Source organism: Crocuta crocuta, unplaced genomic scaffold (genome assembly GCF_008692635.1).
Source record: "Crocuta crocuta isolate KB4526 unplaced genomic scaffold, BGI_CrCroc_1.0 scaffold167, whole genome shotgun sequence".
Classification (NCBI taxonomy): Eukaryota; Metazoa; Chordata; class Mammalia; order Carnivora; family Hyaenidae; genus Crocuta; species Crocuta crocuta.
Genome location: NW_027532406.1, coordinates 2,102,563 through 2,114,784, shown reverse-complemented (window position 1 = coordinate 2,114,784; position 12,222 = coordinate 2,102,563). Strand labels below are relative to the sequence as shown.

General features: G+C 34.7%; 1 protein-coding gene across 4 annotated transcripts in view; it reads left to right on the top strand.

The window, feature by feature from the left end:
- ADK (adenosine kinase) overlaps window positions 1-12,222 on the top strand; it is a 498,350-nt gene that overhangs the window by 181,363 nt on the left and 304,765 nt on the right. The gene's annotated exons all lie outside the window — the stretch shown is intronic.

Below are 12,222 nucleotides of genomic sequence, written 5' to 3'. Positions count from 1 at the left end.
TAGCTGGATCATATTTCTTGATTTTTACTTTAATAGTAATTTTGCTAATGTAAATATCATAATAATGTGTTTAGTAATATCATTACTCTATCAAGCTGATGCTCTCTTAAAAATTGTTGATGATATCAATTTAAGATGAGGGAAATATAGTTATGAAAGACCCTAACATGATTATATATCTTTTTATTTAAGTACAAAGTATACTCCTCTTGTTTCTATCACCAGTATTTTTTTAATGACATAGCACAAAGAACTGTATTATGGTGGGGAGACTATGAAAAGGTAAATTTATGGTTAGCTTCTAGATCTGCTCTAGAGTTTATTACCATCTGGTCTCTTTGGAGACTATTATAATTATTCATGGGAATGTTTTCAACACACAAAAAAAGCATGATTTGTGTATTGGCAGAAAGTAAAAAATACCAGTGGTTTAAACCATATGTAGTTTTCTTAGAGTTAGGCAAGGGAAATGAACTGAAGAACTAATTGAGAATCATCAGTAGTGATGTGGTTTGCCTCAATTTTGTCAGAATCTATTCATAGTGAACAAAATATTGCAAAACAAGGAAAGCTAATGGTACTGTAAATACAATAATAACTCCATTTGGTCTATCATTTTTCCTTCACTTTAACCAATTAAATGTAAGATGGACTCCAATAAATCTTGGTGTAAATCTCAGAAATAAAATGAGGAATATATACCAAATTTTGAGAACTTTAAAAAATGAAAACAGAAACATTCAAGTTAAAATAATTTTAGGGTTGAACACTGGAACAATGCCTCTATGAAAGGTATTTTATGAATTTCATGTGAACACATTATTTTAAATAATTTTACGTGTATCATGGACTAGTTTAAAATTTTTCTGAAACTTACGATGATTTAATAGTAAAAGCATAAAAACAAATATCTTTTCACTTTTACATTCTAAGAGTTGGAGAGGTCTATAAAAAATGAGATGACAAATCAGAAAATAGAAATCATCTATTTTTATTCAGCTGTTTTAAAACAAAAATGCCTGGTGGGCTGGGAATATACAGGAAATTTAAATTTGTGATTGAGAATAAGAAACGCATTTGTGGTTAAAAAAAGAAATACCAGCATGTCACATTAAAGTTATGATATCCACGGTATTGTGCAGTTAGCAGGAAAATGTATTACATCGGGGGGTATGTTGCACTTTAGAGAGCTAGTGTAGGGCTGCTGAATGAAGAGAATAACTCCATAGAAAGCATGAACATTAATAATCCAGTCAGAGAGGAAGAATTTTGCTGTCTCTCATGTAACATAAAACAGATGTTACATTCTATTAAAAACCTTCTTAACTAAAATGAATGTTTAGATCATTGGTCAATAGGAGAAACATGAACAATGGCAATTTAATGATTTTCAAATTTATTCTGTTTGTCAGTTAATATTGGTGGTAGGAAGGATGAAGGGAAGCTTGCCAAATGTTACTGTATTTTGGATATCTTAATTTAAAAAGCTGAAAGGCAACAGTAAACTATATTACTACTTTATTTTGTTTTGCAAACTTAAGCTATTCTTTCTCAAGAATTGTAAAAACAAGAGATTTAGAAATTGCGTCTTGATTCAGTAAGTTTGAATAGGTGGTTTTAAGTATATCTAAAAGTATTATTAACTTTAGGTGAACGTTGGAAACATTAAGCAGTTGGCAATTAAAAGTAGACATACAGAAAGGGCTATTTAGGGATGTCAAGTTACCAAGTATTTTCATTTTTAAAATTTTTTTATATTTACTTTTTTAAATATTTTTTCCATATAAAAACTTAGGTATAATTTACATACGGTTAAATTGTGACCTTTTTAATGCACAATTCCATAACATTATGATACATGCACTGTCATGTAACCACTACCAGAAATAAGATACAGAATAGTTCCATCACCACAGAATTTCTTCATGCCCCTTTGTAGTCAACCTTTCCCCCACCTCAGCTCCTAGCAATCCCACTCTATTTTTGTTGGTAGAAATAGTGCTCCTTGGTTGGTGTACCAAGACTAAGGCTCTAACTACTCTTTTTCCTGGAAGATTTCTGACCATTGTTGATACAGCTGGTGGACTTAAGATATGAAGTAACAGACTTCATTACTGTTTGCTATAAATTGGTGGATTCCCCAAGCTTGATGTTCCTCACTTGCCAATGCAGACCTACTACACACATAACATCTATCTGAACCATATTGTCTTACCCCATAGGACTTAGGGGGAGGATAATTGTTGCAAATATGCTTATGTCCTTATGCTTTGCCATGTAATGTCTTTTGTGTTTGACCCAAAAGTCTCTTGTCTTCTACCCTCATCTGTGAATTTAGTAACAGACTTTTTTTGTTAGCTTTTAAACAGGGTTAAATCAAATCTCATTTCTCATATGTTTGTGTCCTTATGGTTCTGCTGTTTTTCAGTGTTTCATATTGAGGAATCCAGCTCCTGGCCGAAAACCTCTGTGTGATTTTTCAGGCCCAATTATAGGCATTTACAAAGATTTTACCTAGCTGGTTTTAATGGGAAGGCCAGTGCTCTGCAGTTTCTGAAGGCAGTTTCAGTCAAGGACTCATCCTCCCTAGCCAGCTATGTTCTTGCATATATCTGCATTCCAAGCCCATGCATCTTCATTTGGGGGCCTTTTTATCTGGGACTTTCAGTGAGGATTGCCTCTGTCAACACCTTCTTATTGGAGAAGTGAGGAGGACTTTGAAGACATTTTCTCTGCTGATTCTGTACAGAACTTCCTCTCCTAGCTCTTCCCTCTCTATCTTCCCTGGTACCCAGGGTCATAAAACTGCAGGAGCCTTTTATTGAGGTCTCCCTGGACAAAGAGACAACCCCCACATCTGTGCTAGTCCTTGAGAGAAAATGGGAGAGTGGAGAGCTGGTACTTCTGGTTTAGCCTTTTGTTGTATCACAGTAAGTGATACATTTTGTCTTGTCTAGATTGACTACTGCAGAATATGGCAGCTCAGCTCTCTCCAGCTCACCTGAGTTCCTAACATATATAAATGGAGTCATACAATATATAGCTTTAGAATCTGATTTCCTTTAGTTGGCATAAGTGCATCTGACATTCATCCATTTGTTGTGTATCAGTAGTTTGTTTCTTTTACAGCTAACTAATATTCTATCATATAGATGTGCTACAGGTTGTATATTCATCAGTAGAGGAATATCTGAAATGTTTTCAGTTTTGGTGATTGTGAATAAAATTCCCATAAACATTTGTATATATGTTTTAGTGTTAACATTGTGTTATTTTCATTATTACTGAATTTTGAGAGTTCTTTATGTATTCTGAATACAAGTCTTTCATTAGCTATGTGATTTGCAAATACTTTCTCCCATCTGTTATTAACTTTTCATTTTCTAAGCACTGTCATTCAATGAGCAAAAGTTCTTAACAATTTATGAGTTTGGTTTTTATTAATTATGCTTTTATGTGATAGTTAAGAACTCCTAACCCAGGGTCAGAAAGATTTTCTTCTATATAAATTTTATAGTTATCCTTCTTATTTTATGTCTCTGATCCATTTTAAGTTAATCTTTGTGTAAGATGAGATATGGAAGAAGGTTCCTCTTTTTCTCCCACTTTGGCGTATAGATATCCAACTGTTCTGGTCCATATCCTTTCCTGAAATTTTTAAAACTTGTTTTAATTGTCTTTGTGCTTTTTCTCAAAAATCAAGTATAGGGTTGTATTTCTGTACTCTGTATTCTGTTCCATTGATCTGTGTGTTTATCCTTTCTCCAATAACATGCTGTACTGATTTCTGCAGCTTTACAGTAACCCTTGATGTGTTTGTTTTTTTGTTTTAGTGTTTGGTCTCTATAATCATGTTAAAATGAGTCTGAAAGTTGAAATTATTACATTTTAAATATTGAAAATATAGTTATCCAGGGGTGCCTGGGTGGCTCAGTCGGTTAAGCGTCCGACTTCGGCTCAGGTCATGATTTCACGGTTTGTGGGTTCAAGCCTCGCGTCAGGCTCTGTGCTGACAGCTAGCTCAGAGCCTGGAGCCTGTTTCAGATTCTGTGTCTCCCTCTCTCTCTGACCCTCCCCTGCTCATGCTGTCTCTAGCTCTCTCTCAAAAATAAATAAAACATTAAAAAAAGAAAATATAGTTATCTGTAATTTTTCACTTTTGGATTTTGTTGTAATGTGCGTGTTAGAAAATATGTTTTCTTTATGCATAGGAACTTAAATGAAGGGGACTTTGAAATGATAGGACTAACTAATAGGAAAAGTAAATAGCAAAGGGAAAGCTTATACATCTTATTGTCACTACCTTTTTGTTTTAGATATTTATTTTTAAAGAAGACTTATTTTGTTGTGGTGAGTTTTTTGATTTTTATAGGTTTTTCCAGCAACAGAACCTTGGACACAGGTTTTAGAACAAAGGGCTTATATGAGATGTAGGTAATACTGGCAGGGGTGGCAGGAAGACAATGCAACTAATAAAAAGTAATTAAGCCAGATACCATGATAGATTGCTGGAGCTTTATTCTGTGAGGAAATTTTGAGAAAAACCAGTGTCAAAATTGCTTTCAGAATTAACTGACAGAAAGTGTGAGTGTATTTCCTGTTAATAGCTGTGGAGTGCAGTCCAGAGAATTGTTCACCTGCCTAGTGCTCAGCTTTCACCAGTTCAAGAGAAAAGCCCTCAGGCATAGAGAGTATGATACTAACTGTTATCTGGAGCAACGGCAAGTGGTTAGGTCCAAAGATTATGAGGAGGCATTGACAGCATTTGATGCATACCCTTATGACTATTAAGTGCCTTTCCTGGATTGTTATAATAAATAACTTTAGTCAAATCATCCTTGTCATGGTATTTTCTAAATAAATTATTTTTTCTGTACTTATGCTTATGTCCCCTTTTTATTCATACAGCTTCATTAACTTTTTGTATACTTATCCCTGTTGTCATACTATTACCTAGAAGAGCTTCCTAACTGCGCACTTAGAGATACTGTTGCATATTCCCTCTTCATATCATGTATTTTAAAATGTTAAATGATAAGAGGATATATAACATGGCAGATAAGCATTTAAAATGTTTTCAATATCTTTAGCCATCCGAAAAGTACAAGTTAAAACTCAAGGGGTGCCTGGGTGGCTCAGTTGATTAAGCATCCATCTCTCGGTTTCAGCTCAGATCTTTTTTTTTTTTTTTAATATTTTTATTTATTTCTAGGAGAGAGAGAGAGACAGCGTGAGCAGCGGAGGGTCAGACACAGACTCCTAAATAGGCTCCAGGTTCTCAGCTGGCAGTCAGCACAGAGCCCGATGCGGGGCTCAAACCCACGAACCGCGAGATCATGACCTAAGGGAAAGTCGGACGCTTAACCGACTAAGCCACCCAGGCACCCCCAGCTCAGATCTTGATCTCACAGTTTATGAGTTCAAGCCCTGCATCGGGCTCCACGCTGACAGCACTGAATCTTCTTGGGAATCTCTCTCTCCCCTACTCCCCCCTCTCTGACCCTCTACCTCTCATTCTCTTTCTCTCAAAATAAATAAACTAAAAAAATATTTTAAAAGACTATAAGAGGGGCGTCTGGGTGGCTCATTCGGTTGAGCATCCGACTTTGGCTCAGGCCATGATTTCACGGTTTGTGGGTTCAAGCCCCGCGTCAGGCTCTGTGCTGACAACTAACCCAGAGCCTGGAGCCTGTTTCAGATTCTGTATCTCCCTCTCTCTTTGACCCTCTCCTGCTCACGCTGTCTCTCTCTCTGTCTCAGAAATAAATAAAAACACTAAAAAAAAATTTTTAAAAAACTATAAGAAATCCTTGTATATATATTTGAATAGCTAAAAATTAAAAATGCTGACAATAAGACATGCTGGTGAGAATATAGAATGACTGAATCTCTCATACATTTGCTGGTGAGAATGTAAAATGACATAGCCACTCTGGGAAACAGTTTGGCACTTCTTATAAAATTAAACATACATTCCATATGACTCAGAATTCTTGATAATTTATCAGAGGGAAATGAAAACTTATGTCCACACAAAAAACTTGCTACACCAATATTTATATCAGCTTTATATGTAATTGCTCCAAATTAGAAACAATGCAAATAATCTTCAATAGGTAAATGGATAAACAAACCAATATATCTATACAACAGAATACTACTCAGCTTAAAAAAAAAAAAAAAGACATATCTATATGATAAAATACTACCTTGCTTTAAAAAGGAATAAAATGTTGATACAGGCGATAATTTGCATGGATATTAAGGGCATCACTAAGTAAAAACAAAAAGCTGAAAAGGTCGCATTCTATATGATTTCAATTATATAATGTTCTTAAAATTTTTTAAATATATATAGTTTCGGAAAAACGAACAATAATTGCCAGAGACTAAGGCTGAAGGGGAAAGGAGGTTAGTGTGAATATAAAGTTGTATGAGGGATCTTCTTGGTGTTGGAACAGTTCTGTATCTTGATTGTGATAGTGATTTCACAAATCTTTATGGCTGATAGGATTTCATGGCCTGTAGCACACATAAGCAAGAGTACTTATAAAATTTAGTGAAATCTGAATGGGTTTAGTAATTGAGTATTGTACCAATGTCAGATTCCTGGATTTGAAAATGGGCTCTGGTCATATATTATGTTATTAGGGCAAGTTGGGAGAAGGTGACATGGGAGCATTCTGTACTATTTTTGCAGATTCTTATGAATCTGAAATTATTATATTGGTCATTGAGTAAGTCTGATTTATTCACATCCTTTGCATCTTACATCTAAGCTAATTCTTTTTTTAATTTTTTTAAATGTTTATTTATTTTTGAGAGAGAGAGAGATTGCAAGTGTGGGAGGGACAGAGGGAGACACAGAATCTGAAGCAGGCTCTAAGCTCTGAGCTATCAGCACAGAACTCAACACAGGGCTCTAACTCACAAACCTTGAGGTCATGATCTGCGCAGATGTCACATGCTTAACCAACTGAGCCACCTACGTGCTCCTAAGCTAATTCTCTCTCTCCATGAGAGAATAACCCCATGAGGTGCATCACACACACACACACACACACACACACACACACACACACACACACAGCAAGGGCTTGAAAGACTACAAAACTAATTGCATGAAAATAAAATTTGTAAACTGCTTTTCCTCTGTATATTTCTTGATTTCACAGAATTCCAGGATATAAAAATGTAACTAAAATAACTTTGTTTTCAAAATGATCTACTTTATAGACTAATCTAGAAGACCTCACAATTTCTTCAGAGTTCTGCACTTAGATGAATTGAAACTTTTGGTTGTCAGGCTATCTCATTGGCATCAACATAAAATCTCTTCTGCTTATACAATTATTTTCATCCATTTGACCTATTTGTACCCATTTAATATGTCTCAAGAGCAAACATCACTTTCTGGTGGAGGTCTTACCATTGACACTCCTCTTTCCTTCAAATCTACTTTTAATGTCACTCATACACCCTTATATAAGGCTGGATTCATTTTACAGCTGTACAAAATAACTAAATAATGAGCAAGTTAATCACCCAACCGAAACCGTGGCATTTGGTGTAAAACTTGAGAGTACGTTCTGAATCTTAAATGTACAAATAAATTATTCAAAACATGAGGCTACCCAACCCATTCTAGTGATATTTAACAGCGATATATTTGTAACTCATGGAAGAAGAATCACTCCCTAGGTACAAGATCAATTACTGTTCATTCTATTCACCTGAAGATGAATCACTTTCACAGATTTTGCAGACTTCTCCTTTTCCTCAAAAAACAAAAAAAGATTTATTAAAGTGGAGGTTTCTTTCTTATATCAATACTGGCTTACTCTTCCCTTTATAATACTTCTATATTGACAGAAGCCAGAGGCCAATAGTAGTCTTCCCTGTTCTGCTTTTTATTTCATTGTTGTTTTAAAACTCATTGTTGAAAATCTTTTCCATTTGGAAGGGCCATTTTTCTCCTACAAATTAAATATTTGAGCTGATATTAATGTATTCTACTACCATAAATTCTTTAGTTTGATTTTGAAAATACCTACTAATTTATATTCATTTAGCATCATTTTAGGATTCAACTCTGTTGACCAGAAAAGTAGTGGGTTTTTTTGGGTGAATGTGAAGGAAAGGAAAAGGTATAGAATACTGGTTAAAAGTCTAAGGAAGTGTTTTCAGTGTTTCATCATGTATCTACACTTTGCATAGTTTATATTTTTATATGAGAAAAACTCACTTGTTTCTCTATATTCCCATATACTGTTTGACAGTTTGGGTAATGTGATAGTATTCATTTCTACACCTAATGACTTTTCATTCTTAAAATATTTTCTAAACCAGATTTCAGATCATATACTTTGATTTCTAGTTTGGGAAATCTGTNTGTTGGTTTATTGAGAGAGAGAGAATGAGTGGGGGTGGGGCAGAGAGAGAGTGGAGAGAGAATCACAGCAGGTTCCATACTGACAGTGTGGAGCCCAATGTGGGACTTGAACTCACAAACCATGAGATCATAACCTGAGTAGAAACCAAGAGTGAGAAGCTTAACCAACTGAGCCACCCAGGCGCCCCCCCCACCCCACCCCATAGTTTGGGAACTCTTAATGTTACTATTCAAAATCAGTAAGCAGTAGATGTTTCGTGAAAATGAAGAGGTGGTACTGTATGCTTTGATAAAGTGAATAGAAGTTTGGACTGTTCGGGAACATTTAGGACATGTAGTTTTAATGGATATATATCTTCTGAGCATACAGATTGACAGATCAGGGGATCATAATAGAGTCAAGAAACAAACATGAATAGAAATGGAAATCCAATATGAATATATGAAAACTGGCAACCACTGTATGAAAACTGAGGAATTGCTATTTGCAGAAGAATTATTTTCTACTCAATGTGCTTTCTGTTTTAATAATTTTTATAACATGCTGTGTATTATCAGTTTAAATAAATACATGATTTTGGAAAAATGGCTAATATATTTATACAGAAGTAGTTTAATCAATCCTTAATTATTATCAATTTGCAAAATGTACTGGTAATAGTACAATATGTAGAACACTGGGTAGTGCCTTTTAAATGCTTTTAAAGAAAATACAACTTCTTCCCTAACAAATATTTAAAATGTTTAATTTTTTTTTAAAGTTTATTTATTTTGAGAGAGAGACAGAGAGAGGTGGAAAGGGAGAAAGAGAGAGAGAAAGAGAGAGAGAATTCCAAGCAGGCACAGAGCCTGATGTAGGACTTGAACTCATGAACCATGAGATCATGACCTCAGCCAAAAATCAAGAGTCCAATGCTTAACCAACTGAGCCATATCCAGTTATACCTCTAACAAATATTTCTTAGTTGATGAAGGCTAACTCTTGGTCATTCAGCAAGTCTTATTTATCATTATTTGCATCATATAACTAAGTTAATTCAGACGTACACCATTTCTCTTTATGTCAGAAATTTAGAGCAAGACAAATTTTATGCCTGCCCTTATTTATGAACACTTCTTCTCACTTTCTTGTGCCATATATAGCCTTGTGACATCGACAGTTTCCTATTCCCTACGAGAGGGGGAGGGGCAGCGAGGGAGAGAGATTTCTAAGTAGGCTCTACACTGTGAGTCCAGTTCAGAGCCTGACACAAGGCTCAGTCTCACAAGCTGTGAGATCATGACCTGAGTCAAGATCTAGAATCAGACAGTTAACCCACTGAGCCATCCAGGCATCCCTTTAAAGTTTTTTATGTTTGGACAACTTCAATCCAAAATCCACCATGTGTTGACTCTCATGTAGTTGCTTACATAATACAAATAACTATTTTTGGAGTTTGTGTATTTATTTGGCTGTCATTGTACTGAAAATTGTTTTGACAGTTGTTCATTTTTGAACTTTCTTAGTGCAGAAATATGCAATGCAAGAGCAACATGCATTGTGGTATTGTGCTATTGTAGTTAATTGTTGCTATATGTGCATTTCAAATTTTTAAAGATTTTAAAAATGTAAACCATATACTTAGCAGAAATGTCACCACTCCTTGGTACCTTCTATAAATTCCCTTCCCCTAAAGGAGGTTAAACTGCTGTTTCAGTTAGCAAAAACACTTTCTAGAATATGTCTTTCATAAAAGTGAAGTGGTGTAACACAGACTTACAGATCTTTGTCTATCCTTTTACTTTTGATCTATTTGTAACTTTTAATCTAAAGTATGTCTTCTGTAGACACATGTATGTCTTCTAGGTATAATTATCATAGCTATTAATATGACAGTGTGAAATTTGTTCATTTATCTTGTTTGCATCAGGTCATTTTGCTGTTCTATAAAATGTCTTCTACTCTATATAAAATGCAGTTTGCTTTTTTACTAAATCCTTTGAGAAAAACATTTCAATAAGTTTCATTGCATTTAAAATTTTCTGTTATCTAATATGTCAAAAGCTCGTGTTTATTTTCCTTATTTTCATGTCATAGTGAAGATCACAAAAATGATTAAAATAGTGATTGTAGTTAATGAATATTAGATTTAATCTTATTAAATAATCAATATAATCGGGGCGCCTGGGTGGCTTAGTCGGTTAAGCGTCCGACTTTCGCTTAGGTCATGATCTCGCGGTTCGTAGGTTTGGGCCCCGCGTCGGGCTCTTTGCTGACTGCCAGCTCAGACCCTGGAGCCTGTTTCAATCTGTGACTCCCTCTCTCTCTGACCCTCCCCTGCTCACGCTGTCTCTCTCTCTCTCCTAGAAATAAATAAAACATTTAAAAAAAATAATAATCAATATAATAGTTGTATCTTATAAGGTTATTTTCTGGCACAGAGATATAAATATTAAATATAACATTTTAGTTAAATTTATGTGCCATTAGATTTATCTCTGTTAGATTACATTTTGTAGTGATAGTTTATTGCCGATTTATCAACTGTAAATTGTTATAATTTAGAACTGTATGCCACTAATGATATTGATAAATGCTTTACAGTTATAATGTGATTATAACATGGGTGGGCCTCATCCACTGTAGTTAATTTGCTTATAGTTAATGCAAACTAGTCTAAATTTATACTGCTTTCTAGTTTCTAATTAATCTGACCTGAAGTAATGTATTTCTTTTACTTTTGAAACAGAGGCTTTGAGCTGGGGAGGGACCAAGAGAGTAGGTGTGGCCAGGAGATCTGAAGTGGGTTCCCGCTGACAGCACAGAGCCTGATGCAAGGCTTAAACTCACAAACTGTGAGATCATGACCTGAGCCAGTCAAACACTCAACTAAGTCACCCAGGCACCCCATGAAGTAATCTTTTATATTTTGTTTTCCTTTAGAAAAATCTCTTAAAAGTAGGACAAAAACACTAAAATCATTCAAGTGCAAAGTTAAAAGTATCCCATAATGTAAGAGAAAGCAATCTTGTTTTTGAAATGTTCAGTTTATTTGATTGTGTGTATAAGAGTTCCTTAGGGATTAAAAAAATGCTTTTCTGAATTAGAAAGGCAAGAACAGAAATAAAGCTTTAGAAATCTTCTAAATTCTCTTACATTAGAAAAGGTTTTCTTTTTGTAAAAAAGCATCACTTTAAAACAGCACTTAAAAATTTATATTTAACAAATCGGTGTATGGATTATAATCTCTGGCTTTAGTCTCTCTACTGATTACTACAGTTGAGTAGAAGTTTCATATGGGAATAGGAAAAAGTGAACTCATCATTCCCTTGAGCATCTGGAATAAGTTCCTGCCAGAGGCAAGATAGTAATTTTTATCTTCTTATCAGTATAGCAAACCCTGTGCTGCCCTGAAATGAATTACATGCACAGACTCATTGACTCTCACAGAAATATTTCAGTGTTTATGTGATTTCTTTTGCTGGAAAAATAGCATGTCTTTGACTCCTACACAGTTCCTTTAGAAATAGTAAAAATTTCCCCATGACACAGTTCCTTCAATTTTAACATTCTTTGATAATTGTCCATGTAGTCTTTGAATGTTATTATTTTATTATTAAAACACTTATTCTTTTGAATTAATATTACCTCTAGAATTCTGGTAATGTAGAAACATAAAGTTTACTTCAACTCTTTTGTGGTTATTTAGACAAAGACATCTTTTTGTATAGTTTAATGGAAAACTTTATAAACCTAAATGATAGAAGCAGTATAACAAGTGACAGGTATGGTGGGGGGCTCACAAGGTAGAAGGTCTTCTCCATGTTTGTCATCAGGTAGGTGAGTGATC